A 14,083-nucleotide genomic window follows, 5' to 3' on the forward strand; every position below is an offset into this window, starting at 1 on the left:
ATGTTCTAGTTTTATTTGGATGATTTGTTTGTAATTTTAGCTCTTTGAAAACTGAGTCTGTTTTCTCTCTTTTCCTACAGATTAGATCTGCAGTGATTATTTAATCATAATCAGTAAAATAAGCAAACAGCAAAAAATAACAAAATCCTGTGTTGTTTCTTTTTGTCAGATCTGATTAGACAGCATTTGGGCTTAAGGATAATTTATTGGCTACCTTTTCACTGTTTATAGACTAAACAGTGTTTATCAGCTCTACAGCACAGCTCAGCAAAAGGGACAAAAGTAATACTACTGAGGAGTTAAAGCTGCACAAGGCTTTATTCTGGCAAGAGAATACAAACAAGAAGATGACGAGTTAGTCACAAAAACAATTAGCTGACACGCTAAAGGCATGCCAAGTCAGTAGCTTATCCAGGGGGTTAGAGCCATGGCGAAGGAGTAGTGTGTTCTTTGTTTCCCACTGCTGGTGCCGACCGCTCATTGGCCAGATCAGGAGGTAGTTTCAGCAGGAATATACTCTCCCCGAGCCTCTCAGTAGTATTATTTTTGTCCCTTTTGCTGCACAGTACTACAGAGTCTGCTCCTGTTCTCCTCATTAGTTACCTGTTTTTGTGAGTCACTTGGTTTCTGTTGCTGGTGGAGTCTAACTAGCGCTTTTAGCTGTCCTCTATGCTGCCAGTGTTTTTGAGGTTTTTCTGAATGTGGCTTTGGTTTAAATGAAGTGTTTCTCAGGGAAGTACTGGAAGACACAGCGAGAGCACAGCACAGCTCTTCATTCTCTCTCAAAAAGCCGATGAATCTTGAACTGTCGAGTCAAGGCCAAGTGAAGGATTTTAAAAGGACGCTATTGTAGCGCTCGCAGTGTAAATTAAAATTTTACACAGTAATCTACCTTTTACCATCCGTGCACGTGAACGGAGGACCATAGGCAGCTTTAGATCTGTTTCAAATCGTGCTGTAGGAAATATTAATGGATTTCTGAGTCGGGAGATAGTAAGAAAAATAAAAAAAGATCTGCTAACAGAACAGAGTCCACACTGACAAAGGATGTGATTTAACCACAAGGAGTTCTGGTGCTAAAAGAGTTCTCTCTTAAGAGCTATTCAGAAATCTGCTGAAAGCAACTTTTATTAAGGAACTAAGAGAAAGCTAACAAGGAGCGGTTTTACCCTTGTCCTGCTAATCATATAAGTGACCTTACTCAGTGTGTTTTCATAGTGAAGCATGGACACCATTCAGTGTCAGCAAATGTTTAATGTCATGAACACACAAAAAGTGGAATTAGTTCATCAGACAGAGAATTCAAGAAAAGATCTTCAATGTCTTGAACTGTCACAGATTTCAAACAGAAAAAAGGATGGCCAACAAAGCATCATCCTTTCAAGTTATTCATTCATCATGAAGCACAATTTTTGCATCTTAAGCCAGCAATCATTGTGAAACTAGTCTTATTTTATCTGAATGGGTACAGAGTGAAGCAGTAAGTCCGATGGCTCAGTTATTCCAGGTTCGGAGCCACTGAAAGCTCAAGTTTTACAGGATTACAGAACCGATGCAAAAGGTCCTCTAATTTACTGGAGAGTCGCATGGATCATTCACCAACCTTCAAGCTTCAGGATTAATATCAGGAGAAACTTTAATATATCCTGTAATATATAATATATACATATTCTTTCCAGCCTGTCCTAGGTCTTCCCAGAAGTGTCAGGGGTGGGACAGGCCCTAAACACATCAAATGGGACAGTCCAGGAAGCATCCTAGTTAGATACGTTCTGCTAGGTTTCATCAAAATAGCAGTATCATTGGTGTACAGATATACTCAGCTTTAGACGTTTGGGGCGAGGACTCGGTACAGAAGTAGAAGAAACAGCCAAAGCTTTGAGCCATCCACCCGTGCCAGTCACACATTCACTCTGACAACATCTTCCTCTGGCATTCAAAATCAATCAGCAACAACTATCACAAACACCAATGGAGCGCAAAGTGAGATGTGTCTTTTTCTTGGCTTTAAATTTAGTACAATTTGCAGTAATTTGCCTGCTATAAAGCAAATCACATTTATTTAAATACTCTGAAGGGGAAACTACTAAAAGTAAATATGAAAATAATACCAGCCACAAAAATAACCGTGTCCACGCCTTAGAGTTGCAAAATTGAGACTACCTCTCTCTTTAGGTAAATCAAACAGGGGCTTTTTAAGGCCTAAGAGGGTTTTACACAGAACATTCAATCTGATCCTAAAAGTCTCAAAGCACAGAAAATAAATGTAATACCAAAAGTAGAGTCCAGACTCTGAGCTGCAGCTGTTGGTTTGACTTGTGCTGTTTGAGTTTCAGCAAGTTGCGGGTCGAGAGGCCTCCCTGGAGAAATAAAGGTGTAAAACAGCTGGATGGGAGTTAGTGCAGCTGCGGATGATGGAGCTCTGCTGCTGTTATACATCACTCGCCCCACTGCTCCCAATTAAAGCCTGGAGGCAGATTGGTGCAGAGCTCCACTGAGACTGACCTTTGAGTGACAAAGCTTTTGACTCTCATTAGCCAACCAAGCAGCTCGTGCTAAACACAATCCAGCATTGATTTTGGATCTGACACCACCTCCCCTGCTCGTTTGTTATCTGAGGTGTAAGTTGCATATAGATGCTTCCTTCACGCGTCCTCCCATCCTCACCTCGACATTATGTTTGTACATCCACTTGTGCTGCTCAACAGTTTGTCAGGATTTTTGAAAGCGTGGGATTCATCTTTTCGCTTCGTAAATGAAAATGTGGGATTGAATAACACAACAGGCCTAAGGATGGGTTTAGTGATTTTGCCTTTTGTCGGGCTGGCATTTGGCTGAATCATCACCTAGACTCGACAAGTGAGCTGCCTGAAAGCTTCAAGCCTCGTGATTCTGTCTATGTAAGCCATTTTAAGATCCTAACGCAGGATCATAGACTCTAAGAAAGAGGGCTATAGTAAGAAGTAGAGTCAATTTCTGCCACTTCAGGAGGAATCTGTGAAGAATGTTAATTAATGGACCTTAGGGCACCTTTTCAAACCACAAAGTGTACATAATAATTCCTCTTGTGTATTGTTTGTTTTCTCATGTGGGCATGGTGCTTTTTTCTTTATCCTCCCATAGTTCATTTAAATTCATTCAATTTTTATGCATTTTATGTGTTAAGATAATAACTCTACAATAATACAAAGAAAACCTCAACATTTAGGCAACCCTCAATGAGCAAGCACCTGGCGACAGTGGGAAGGAAAAACTCCCTTTTAACAGAAGGAAGCCTCTGGTAGAGCCACTCTCAGGGAGGGGCAGAAAGAAACATTATGGACGAGAGCCAGAGATTAGTAATAACTAATAATTAAATGCAGAGAGGTGTATAAACACACAGTGAAGAAAAAACACTCAGTTATGCTACAATAGGTGGAGGCTGCTGGGGGAATCCCATGATGCACTAAGGGAGGATTCAGGGTCACCTGATCCCACCCTAACTATATGCTTTAGCAAAAAGGAAAGTTTGAAGCCTAATCTTAAAAGTAGAGATAGTGTCTGTCTCCTGAATCTGAACTGAAAGCTGGTTCCACAGAAGACGCGCCTGAAAACTGAAGCTTCTGCCTCCCATTCTACTTTTAAACACGTCTAGGAACAACAAATAGGCCTGCAGTGTGAGAGCAAAGTGCTCTAATGGGGTGATATGGTACTATAAGGTCATTAAGATAAGATGGGGCCTGATTATTTAAGACCTTGTATGTGAGGAGCAAAATTTTAAATTCAATAATAATGAAAACATTTCAGGCATGTGCAACTGAAAGAACACCCTGAAACAGAACCAGGAGATTTGGGCATTTCTAGTTAGATGGTACCCCCATGACCCCAACCTGAATAAGCAGAAGAAAGTAGATAGTTGGATGGATAAGAGTTAGTTTGATTGATCTGTTGGCTCTGAGGAGATATCATAATCGCTTCTATCAGCATCCACAGCTTTACTTGATGAGCTGGTAAACCAATCCTTTAAAGACACTTGAATCATGATTCTTTTTATTATTACCAGTCAGTGTGCAGTCCAGGATTTTAGGATGTTTATAAGTTTTGCTTCATGTGAACTGAACCTGGGCATTCCTGTTCATTTTTGCTCTGTCTCTGAAGTCTTACATTGATCACTGCCTGATAAAACCTCGAGCTCTGAAAGTATGATTTGAGCTGAGCAGACCTGTGAACATTCAACATGGTCCTGCTTCACTCCTGCGGAGCAGCAGGGTAGAGCCTGCTCAGAGACTTTATCTCCTGTTAAACCAGCGATGTAACACGCTGCTGCTGTTGCACTCAATAAAGTTACTTCCAGGTGTTTGTGGTTCAGGAGGCCTTCAGGGAAAACAGATTTCATCCTGCTGAGAGAAGGAGAGCAGCCAGAGGTCAGACTGGACCTCTCAGTAACACACACACATGGTTGGCTCCTGGTGCCGATTAGGCTTAATAATTTATGAGCATTCCAACCTGCTGCTGGAGTCCGTCCATCTACTGATGTTTTCTCTCATTTAGCCTCATCCGTCACCCACATAGAGATTCAAAAATGCACTCACGGACTTTCTTTGATGAATTTTCTGTTTTCTGCTTTTTGCAGGTTAAAAAGATATTTTCGCTGCTTTGTCATTTTGTGTCCACTAGAACATGGATTGGTTTTAGCCGAAGGCAGAATCACTAAAAGCCCACGCCGATGCTCAGAACTCTCAAGATATTCTGGTTTGTTTTGGTTCAGACATTAATAAGTAGAGAGGGTCTTCACGATAGCCAGACAAGTTCCAGTGGACACTGATGAAAAAGTCAATAATCTCAAAAGCAGTTACTGGCATGTGTGCAATGTATGAATTTAGTGGGGGTAAAACACTTTTACTGCATGTCAAATATTGCAGTTTAATGTGCAGTGAACATAAAGCAGATGAGTATTTAGTTATTAGTAATCACAAATATAAACAGGGAACGAACGTGGTTAGGGTCAGTGTCACTACAGAGGTTGCACAGGTAGTCCATCTCCTACAGAATGGCAAATACATGCCATTGTCAGAAGGTTTGCTGTCTCAAGAGCATGGAGAGGAGATTCTAGGGAGCTGAACTTGGCTGCTTTCTGCAAGAAAGAACAGGATGAGCCCTGCAGATCCCTGCAAAATAATGTTATGCTTCCTTTAACATGGTTCAGCATGAAGTTTGGTGGTGGGTCAGTGATGGTCTAGGGAGTGTTAAGGGTTCAAATGTTAAGGAGGGATACAGAAGGTAATCCAAAAAAAACAACACTGATCCGGCCAGGTGAAGTCAAACGATGATTTTAATGACATGCGTGGAGAGACACACTGCATGCAAACAGCAGTGATCTCTAACTAACAATACACAATCAGTTATTTATATCATCAGTGTATTATAACGCCCCTTAATGCATTAAGCAATACAATATATGCATACGTCAAATCAAAACCACAATGACTTTTAACACAGTTTGAAAAGAACATTGTCTCCGTCTCCACGGCAGGTGCTTCCTGTCAATCTTCTGACTCTCGCTTCTCGTTTGGAACATAAGGCCCCCATCCTGCAAGAAACTGTTCTTTTTTGCAGAGACAATTTTGCAGTTGCAAGAAAATATATCTGAACTCTCACCTAGAACATAAGCCTACCTACAGTGTGTGCAGGTGTGTGTGTATATGTGTGTGTGTGTCGGCACGAAATGCACTCAGTTTCACCTCTCACCTCACCAGCTGAACCTTGTAACCTTTTCCATCAGACAGAAGGCCAGCACATACACAACTGAAACTATATGTGTAATATATTGAATAAATGTTTTAATCAAATGATACTACTTAAAACTTAACAAAAGAATATGAACAAATAAAAGATAATAAAGAATAACCTGATATAAGTGTTTTGTAAGCATGTATTGCAATTCCTTCCACAGCTCCAGTTGACCTCACACTGGATTGGCCAGACATATCGCTGGCCAAAGCTCTTGACTTTCAATTAATAGACTGAGACACAACTCTTTAAAATGCACAAACTGCAAGGTGTATAAAAATAGTTATAACTGTATCTGGAATACAAGGTTAACATGATAACAGTATGCATAAACATTTTAAGGCCATCTTAAAGCTATCTGTACATTGTTAAGGCAATGATCATACTGCAGATTATATTGTACTGATAAAATACTTTTGTTCAATCCCACAGGAGCCATATCCATGGAGGGACGCTCAGACTTCTACAGGGCAGGCAACTGCTCCCTGACTGCCACTAGGTAAAGGAAAGAAGTCATTGCACCTTGTGTTAGACCTTACGCTGGTTCAGTGGGTCCTGGTTTCCTCCTGGTACATGGCAATGCTTGGCCTCATGAGGCCAGAGAATGCAGGGAGTTGATGAAGGAATGATGCCGTTCCCTGAGCCTCCACACTCGCCTTATGTAAATCCAATAGAAGACATCTGGAACATTATGTTTTGGTCCATCTGAAGCTGCCCTAGTCAAAATCCCCCTCCCAGTCCACAGTGTCTTTGAATTCAGTTCTTTGCAAGGTGATAACTTTGATTTCCATCAAAGTATCATGTGGTCTTGTTTTGTTCCAAACACACTGCCCAGTTCACATCGATATAGATATCAAGCATATTTTTTCCCCAATGAGATCTGATTTGTTTTTAAAGCGTTCCTTTATTTATTTATTGTTTTCAAGATGTGCAGATTGCTGACTTTGCCCTTATGTTTAATAAAACGTGGAGACACACTGGAAAGACAACACATTTGAATGATTTCATTCAGTCCCGTCTGTCCATTGTCTGGCTTGCCAAATGAATGTCTCTGTTTTGCTTCACAGGTCATGTTTTTACATATTTTCATGGCCACTGATGCAAACAGACATGGTGCAGTCATCTTCACCCATGCAACAAAGACCCAAGAAGCACCACAATTTTTTTTCAGAGGCACTGACTCGTATCCAGGAGTGGCTTAATAAATCGTTTCTCTTATTAAACAGTAAAAAACAGTGTCTATATTTACCAAATAACCAGTTGAGGTGATGCACCCTAATTTGTTCCTGCAAAGTGAAGTGCACGAGATTGCAAATGAGTTTAAATATCTTGAACTCTTCGGTTTCCTGCAGAACATTAGAATTTACTAAACAAAGAACACAAGGCTGCTCTGGTCCCAGAGGACAGGCAGAGTCTTTAAACTCCCACAAGGAGACACAAGGACAAACACCCGAGTGTGGGCTTGAATGTAGCAACGTCTCACCGACAATAATGGAAAAAATGTCTTGTTTACTGATGAATCAGTGTCACTAACAGAAGGGTGAATGATAGGAGAACAGAAGGAAAGAGAGAGAGACGGCACCACAGTGAAAAATAACCGAGTTAGTCACCTTGTAGATATTAACTTCAGCCTGCATACGCATGCTGCTGCGTCTGCACCCCATTGTTCCTCCGTGGCATCCTTTTTCTGGCTTAATCAAATTGTCATTGTTCTGTGAGGGGGTCTTGTTGATGCTCTGCCCACCTCAGGCACACCCCACAATAGAAACATAGTGCCAGATATAAACTCATGTAAATGGGAGAACCATTATTTTGTAACTGAAGTGGTCCTATCAGATGTACACAGAGTGCTTACAGTCATGAACTTTCCCTCCATAGTCCCTTGACCTCATTTGTCAAGTCAATACGAACACAGAGAACTCCAAATATCATCTGGTCATATCTATTTGTCGATCATACATCGATCATACGTGTCGTGTAGAGTACTCCAGCTGACACAAGTGGCAGAGGCACAAAAACTCTCCTGACTCACTGAGTTTTGGAGGGGAACAGTTTCATTTAATGAGATATATACAAATACGTCTCTCCCGGCTCATCTTTTTGAAACAAAAGCCAGACTCAAATGTTCAAGAGCGTGAACATCAGAAGAATTTCTGAGTGTGAATCCAGATAGGATCTCCTCAGTTTGGAAGTGATTATCTGCTCTCTTTCTTCTGCTTTCATGTGTTAATATCATGTTAATTCACTATTAATATTCTAAATTCACTCAGATTGGACTTACAGTCTGTTCAGAGTTTAATTTAATTTTGTCAGTAGTTTATGGGGCTGAACTCGTGACCCTGACAGTGAGCTCATTTGCACTCACACACACACACCAGTAATTAGATTTGAACCAGATTAAACAGAAAACTCAGAGTGTAGCTGTGTAAAGTCTTTAATCTGATTATCTTCATGTCAGGGAGGTTATAGTCAGATTAACACAGCGACAGATCTCCGCTCAGTCCTTTCTTCTGCTCAGATTGCCGTTGCTGTGGAGGTCAGGGGATTGAGGAAGTGCGGATTATCAAAGTTGGATGGTAGCAGTGAGGTACGGACTCGCTGATGTTTTCACACTTGTCTCATGATGGATTTCAGTCACATGGCGCTTCTCAGCTTCAGACACAGGAAACACTGATCAGGTCATTTCTGTTTGCACTGTGATTCACGCCTTTCGCTTCGCCGTCTCTGTATCAGATCCAGCATTCTGAAATAGTCAAGTCACTTTAAAACGAGTTATTCCTGATTTATACTGAAAAACACGGCAGTCAGGCTACAAGTCTTTCAATAACACCATTAAATAGTTATTTGGACCTTTTCTTGTTTAATATACACACTGCTGAGGTGATACAGGTACTCTTCTGTCCTCTTTTGTGTTTGCCTGAGAGTCAGAGTGTTTACGTCTCTGTCTGCTGTTAGGCTGCTTTTGTGGTTAATTTGGGACAGCAGCCTCCTTAAATGTGCAACAATCACTACTTTTTTTAACCCTGAACGTTATTACTGCAGATCTGTTTCTGCAAGTTTCTGCTCAAGTTCAGCACTTTATCCATTTTTAACACATATGACGCGTGTGTTTAGGGAATAACGCCAGACAACATTTCATTGAGATTAATTATAAACTACCAATAATCAATCTAAAGTTTAAAGAGTGGATAACAGTTTCTTTGGTTTCCAAGCTCCAATTATAACACATCCTTTCTGGTGTATCAGTGATTATAAATCTGCCGCATGACACCAGAGAAGAAGAAGAGTCTCTCTGCAGCTGTTGAATGAGATCACAGCACTGTTTGTTTAGTGTGTGTTTGTGTGTGGCAATCACAATCTGTGTATCGTGAGTGGTTGCATGAACTCAGAGCTAAAAAAAAAAAAGCCTTGCTGAAGAAAGAATACCTGAGAACATTTGAGGTGTTCCTCACTGAGTAATGTTATAGTTTTGGGGGTACATGTACATGCATTTTAAAGTTACCCTGCATCTCCTCTGGAATCCACATTCCCACCTTCCAGAAGCAGATGCAAAGGATTTGGCTTTAATTGAAGGTTTTCCAAAAAATAATTATAATTAAAAAGTGCCTCCAAATTGGAAAGAGCGTCTTATCAATATCATGTCAGTCATTACTTTTTGTGCACTTGTATATTGCAGTAATAATGCACAATTTCAAGGCGCGCCTGGACTTACCTCTCAGATAAAATTTGGGAACTTGTCCTCCGATGATATAATCATATTTTACAGACTGAAATAACCAATGTAAGCAGATAATAAAGTGTTTCCAATGCAAAAGTGTGACACAATTCACTAAGACATCAGTAGGATGGCAGAGACACAAACACAGCTGAAATGAAGCAAATATTGTTGTCTTAAAGAAGTGAAAGCTTAAAATATCTTGAAGCTGATGGTTCAGATGATTGTTTTCGGTTCTTCTCTAACTTCTCAGGCTGCTGTCTTTGCATCCTAATATCCTTTAGCAGCAGGGTGAGTTGTTTCCTCCGTCCTTGTCCTGTTGTCAATCATTCCCTGTTAGTTGCCTCTTTTTCACTCAGGTTTGTCTGGACTTTTCTGTGTTTTTGCCTCTTCCCTCATTCACCTTCTGTCTATAAATAAAAACACATCACCATTAGCCCTGCGGTCATCTGCAGATGAGAAATTTGTTCCCTCAAGCTGCCATCTCAGGGGTGACGGCTGCGTCACATAAACTGAGTGACACCCCTGAACATCACTGAGAGGCTTGATGAGGTGCTCTCTTCCTTTATTTTACTTGTGAGTAGATTTTATGACAGAATGTGACTATTGTTAGCCAAGTTATTATGCAGGAACTCAGCTAAAAAATGTTTTAAAAAACCCCAAAAGCAAATATATTTTTTGCCCTAATATATCATGAAAAATTGTGATGATTACTATGCAACATATATTTGCAAAGCCAGAGATAGCAATAACTGTTTGGCCCAAATGTGGCCTCTCTTTTCAGTTTTCCTCGTGCCACCTTTGATTTTTCAGGTGTTGACTCAGGATGGCTGACTCAACTCAGGAACAGGTCTATCTTATACGTGCCAAATGTCAGGTGTGTTGTATCATTTGGGGGTCTGGCACAATAACAAGCCCAGCTCATTATTTTTGGGACACTTGCCAGGTCTGCGACTAAGCCAAAAGTCCCATTAGCAAGCCAGAATGAGCCTAAATGTGTCTGCCATCAGCATTGTAAATGAAAAAAAGCCCCAGTCATTTATCAGTCCTTGTCCAGTTTGCAAATCTCTAAAATCAGCTTCTGCTCTAAATTGAGGAAGTTATGCTTCTCTACACTTCTTGTCCAATGTGTTCTCATCCCAGGGCATCAGATAATGCACATTTATCAGACGCTGCCTTTGGCACGTCACTATGCACAAGGTGTCTTTTGATGTCAGACTCAGCAGCTGCTATATTGGCCGCCAAGAGATAATGGTCCTGTTTTAGAAGCTTAAACAGTCAGATTTGGTGTGCATTTGCATAATTTTTTGGCTAGAGATTGTGGGAATTCAAGTAATGCAGAGGAAACACTGAGGCTCTTGAGTGCAGTCCTCCAAAATGTCAGCACACAGCCAAACACCAGTGATGCTAGCTAGAGTGTTGATTGGTTTACATGATGTCTTGGACAGGATGATGATAGCTGAGTTCAAAGAGGATGAAGTTCAAACAAAAACTTTGAAGGTTAAAAAGCACACATCAGAAGACAGTGGCTACAGTGGACAGCTCTGTTTTTCCCCATTGCTTTGGTGACTACTGTCTTCTCTCTTGCAGTGTCTGTATGGAGTTTGTAGTGTCGAGCCAGAAGCAGACATGTGGAAACAAAGCTTAACTTTAACCAAGAGTGTGCCGTTTGTTAAAGGCTGGTGAACAATCCAGAACAAGCACAGGAGGACACTAAGGCAAAACTAACTAAGACTGAACTGCTAAAACTTAACCTAGAAGGCTTGACTATGAATACGTGTGAACATGACGCACAATGAACAGACAACCCAACAACAAACAATAGGAAAATCACACAACACATGCACAGAGGGGTGACGAGGAAAGTGGAAACACCTGGGGAACACAGCAGGAACGAATTAGGTGTGACGAGAAAGGAGGAAGCAAAACTGAACACTGAAAACGGAACGCAAGACTGTCAAAATAAAACAGGAAACACACTACGACACAGATAAGACACACGGCATGGCACAGGGGCTGGGAGGAAGGAACGCACAAGGGAACAAGATAGACTGGGGGGGGACAACGGGGGGAGACGGAAACACAGAAACAATTGCGGGAGACGAGATCCAGATGAAGAGAGAGAGAGACACGGAGAGCGAGAGACACGGAGAGCGAGAGACACAGAGAGAGAGAGAGAGAGAGAGACACGACGGGCTGGGAGAAAATACATGAATGCACATGACTGACAGGGGAGACATAGAATGAAACACAAGGACCTGGAGAGTGAAGGAGTGATGCACGCACACACACACACACACACACACACACACACACACACACACACACACACACACACACACACAGGGAGCGAGGGACACATAGACAAACACAAAGACAAAAAGGAAACCTCATAGACAAGACAACATAAACTAGAATTTACCAAAAACTAAACACTCAGTACTAAAGTGTAGAAAACTGAATCACTACAACACAAAGAAATCACAAAAACACAATAAATGAAAAATGCTGATGAACCATGACATGCAGGTGTTACACTAACGGCATAAACATTACACTTAATAGATACAACATCAAGAAATAGATCAGCAAAGCTCTGTGTACATGTAGCACCTACAGACGACCAACCCATGACCATCGCCTCAGGTGGCTGAAGAGGTAGCATTTGTCCAGCTCTCCATTCATATCTGGAAAGAAAGCACCCACAGTAGAAATACAGTTTTTCTGAATTGCTAAAACAATAAATCCCATTGTAAAAACAAACTGTCAACTACGAAAACTCTTTCATCAAATCAATCCCACAGTTGCCAAAATCTTAAACACTATTCATCTGGTTAGGACACCATTCACAAATCTGAATCTCCCATTTACCAAAACTCTAAACACATTCTCAAACACAAAACACATTTAGCAGTGTGGTGCACTTGTACCCAGAATGGTGCACACAGGCCATTGAAGTTAAACACAACTAACACACTGTTTTCATCATTAACACACTACCACTCAGAATTGAAAGAAATGCGTTGCAACCTCTTCTTCTGCTTTTTGCTAGACTGAATACAGCTTCATCCACGGAGATGTATTTATGAGGCCTAACCATTGAGTCAAGCTCAAAGATTCTCTGTACACAACAAACTAATTTTAGTTCTGTAAATGAAATAGTATGATGTAAACATGTGCTATGTATACAAATATACTTGTAACTAAATGGTATTTTATTTAGAATTGAAGGATGGCCACATGAGGGTGGAAGAACACGCATGCGCTCAGGAGACACTTTTGTGGATACAGTGGGGCAAAAAAGTATTTAGTCAGCCACCGATTGTGCAAGTTCCCCCACTTACAGTTTTTTCTGAATGCTTAAACCCTAACTGTGATTCCTGTAGCACAATTTCTAAAACTATTCAGACTTATAGCAAAACCACTCACTGAGTTTGCAAAACTAAAAGCACAAAAACTGCTTTGCACTCAGTTTGCAATTTTGTAATACACACTTTGCAAAACTGTAGGCACAATTCACTGCACAACACTCAATTACCAAATTTCCAACACACTCCTAGCAAAAGTATACACATGTATGGCTATCATTAACACTAATTTGCCAACTGTCTGGCACACTTTCACATGTGAAAACTTTTTTAGATAATTAGTTCACTTTGCAATCAGCCTAAGCACTATAATACAGGTAAGCTGTGTGTGTAGAGTACAATGGAGGGAGCAGAAAGAGTGAGAAGTAGAGGAGGCCGAGGAAGAGGACGTGGAGGTGAAGAAGTAGGATGAAGAGGACGACAAGGACAAGGAGGAGCAAGAGGAAGACGAGGAGGGGGGAGAGGAAGCATGTTCACTGCAGACCAAGAAACCCATATAGTCATTATGGCGATTGCAAATAATCCTATACTTGGAAATAAACACTTGTGTTTGTTTTGATGTGTTTGAATAAACACCAGTACTTGAAGTTTGGATCCCTCTATGCTTATGGATCTATGACAGAAGTATGAGCTCAAACTGACATAGCCTACCTTGTGCACAGAGAAAGCAAAAGCCAGATGTGTTTTGTATTCATACCATCAGTGTGCAGTTGGCGCATTGTGTGCTTAGTAGATGATAGCTTGTGTGTACTGTTTGATACGGAAACACCATTTTTACGAAGGTGTGATGAGTTAATCTAGCTGTGTTTGCTTTTGCAAGAGAACTACAATGTTTTGATGATTGGGTGACAGGTTTTCTTATTTGTGTGAAGAGTTTTGCAAAATTAGCCAATAGTTACAAATAATGTGCTTAAGCAATCAGAAAAAACTGTAAAATGATGACAGAGGTCAGTAATTTGCACCAGAGGTACACTTCAACTGTGAGAGACAGAATGTGAAAAAAAAATCCATGAATCCACATGGTAAGATTTATAAAGAATTTATTCGTAAATCAGGGTGGAAAATAAGTATTTGGTCAATAACAAAAATACAACTCAATACTTTGTAACATAACCTTTGTTGGCAATAACAGAGGTCAAACGTCTACTATAGGTCTTTACCAGGTTTGGACACACAGTAGCTGGTATTTTGGCCCATTCCTCCATGCAGATCTTCTCGAGAGCAGTGATGT

The sequence above is a fragment of the Mchenga conophoros genome, linkage group LG2 (assembly GCF_057382185.1).
Source record: "Mchenga conophoros isolate Kocher_MC1m ecotype Shallow Benthic linkage group LG2, M_conophoros_male_GT1.1, whole genome shotgun sequence".
NCBI classification, from domain to species: domain Eukaryota; kingdom Metazoa; phylum Chordata; class Actinopteri; order Cichliformes; family Cichlidae; genus Mchenga; species Mchenga conophoros.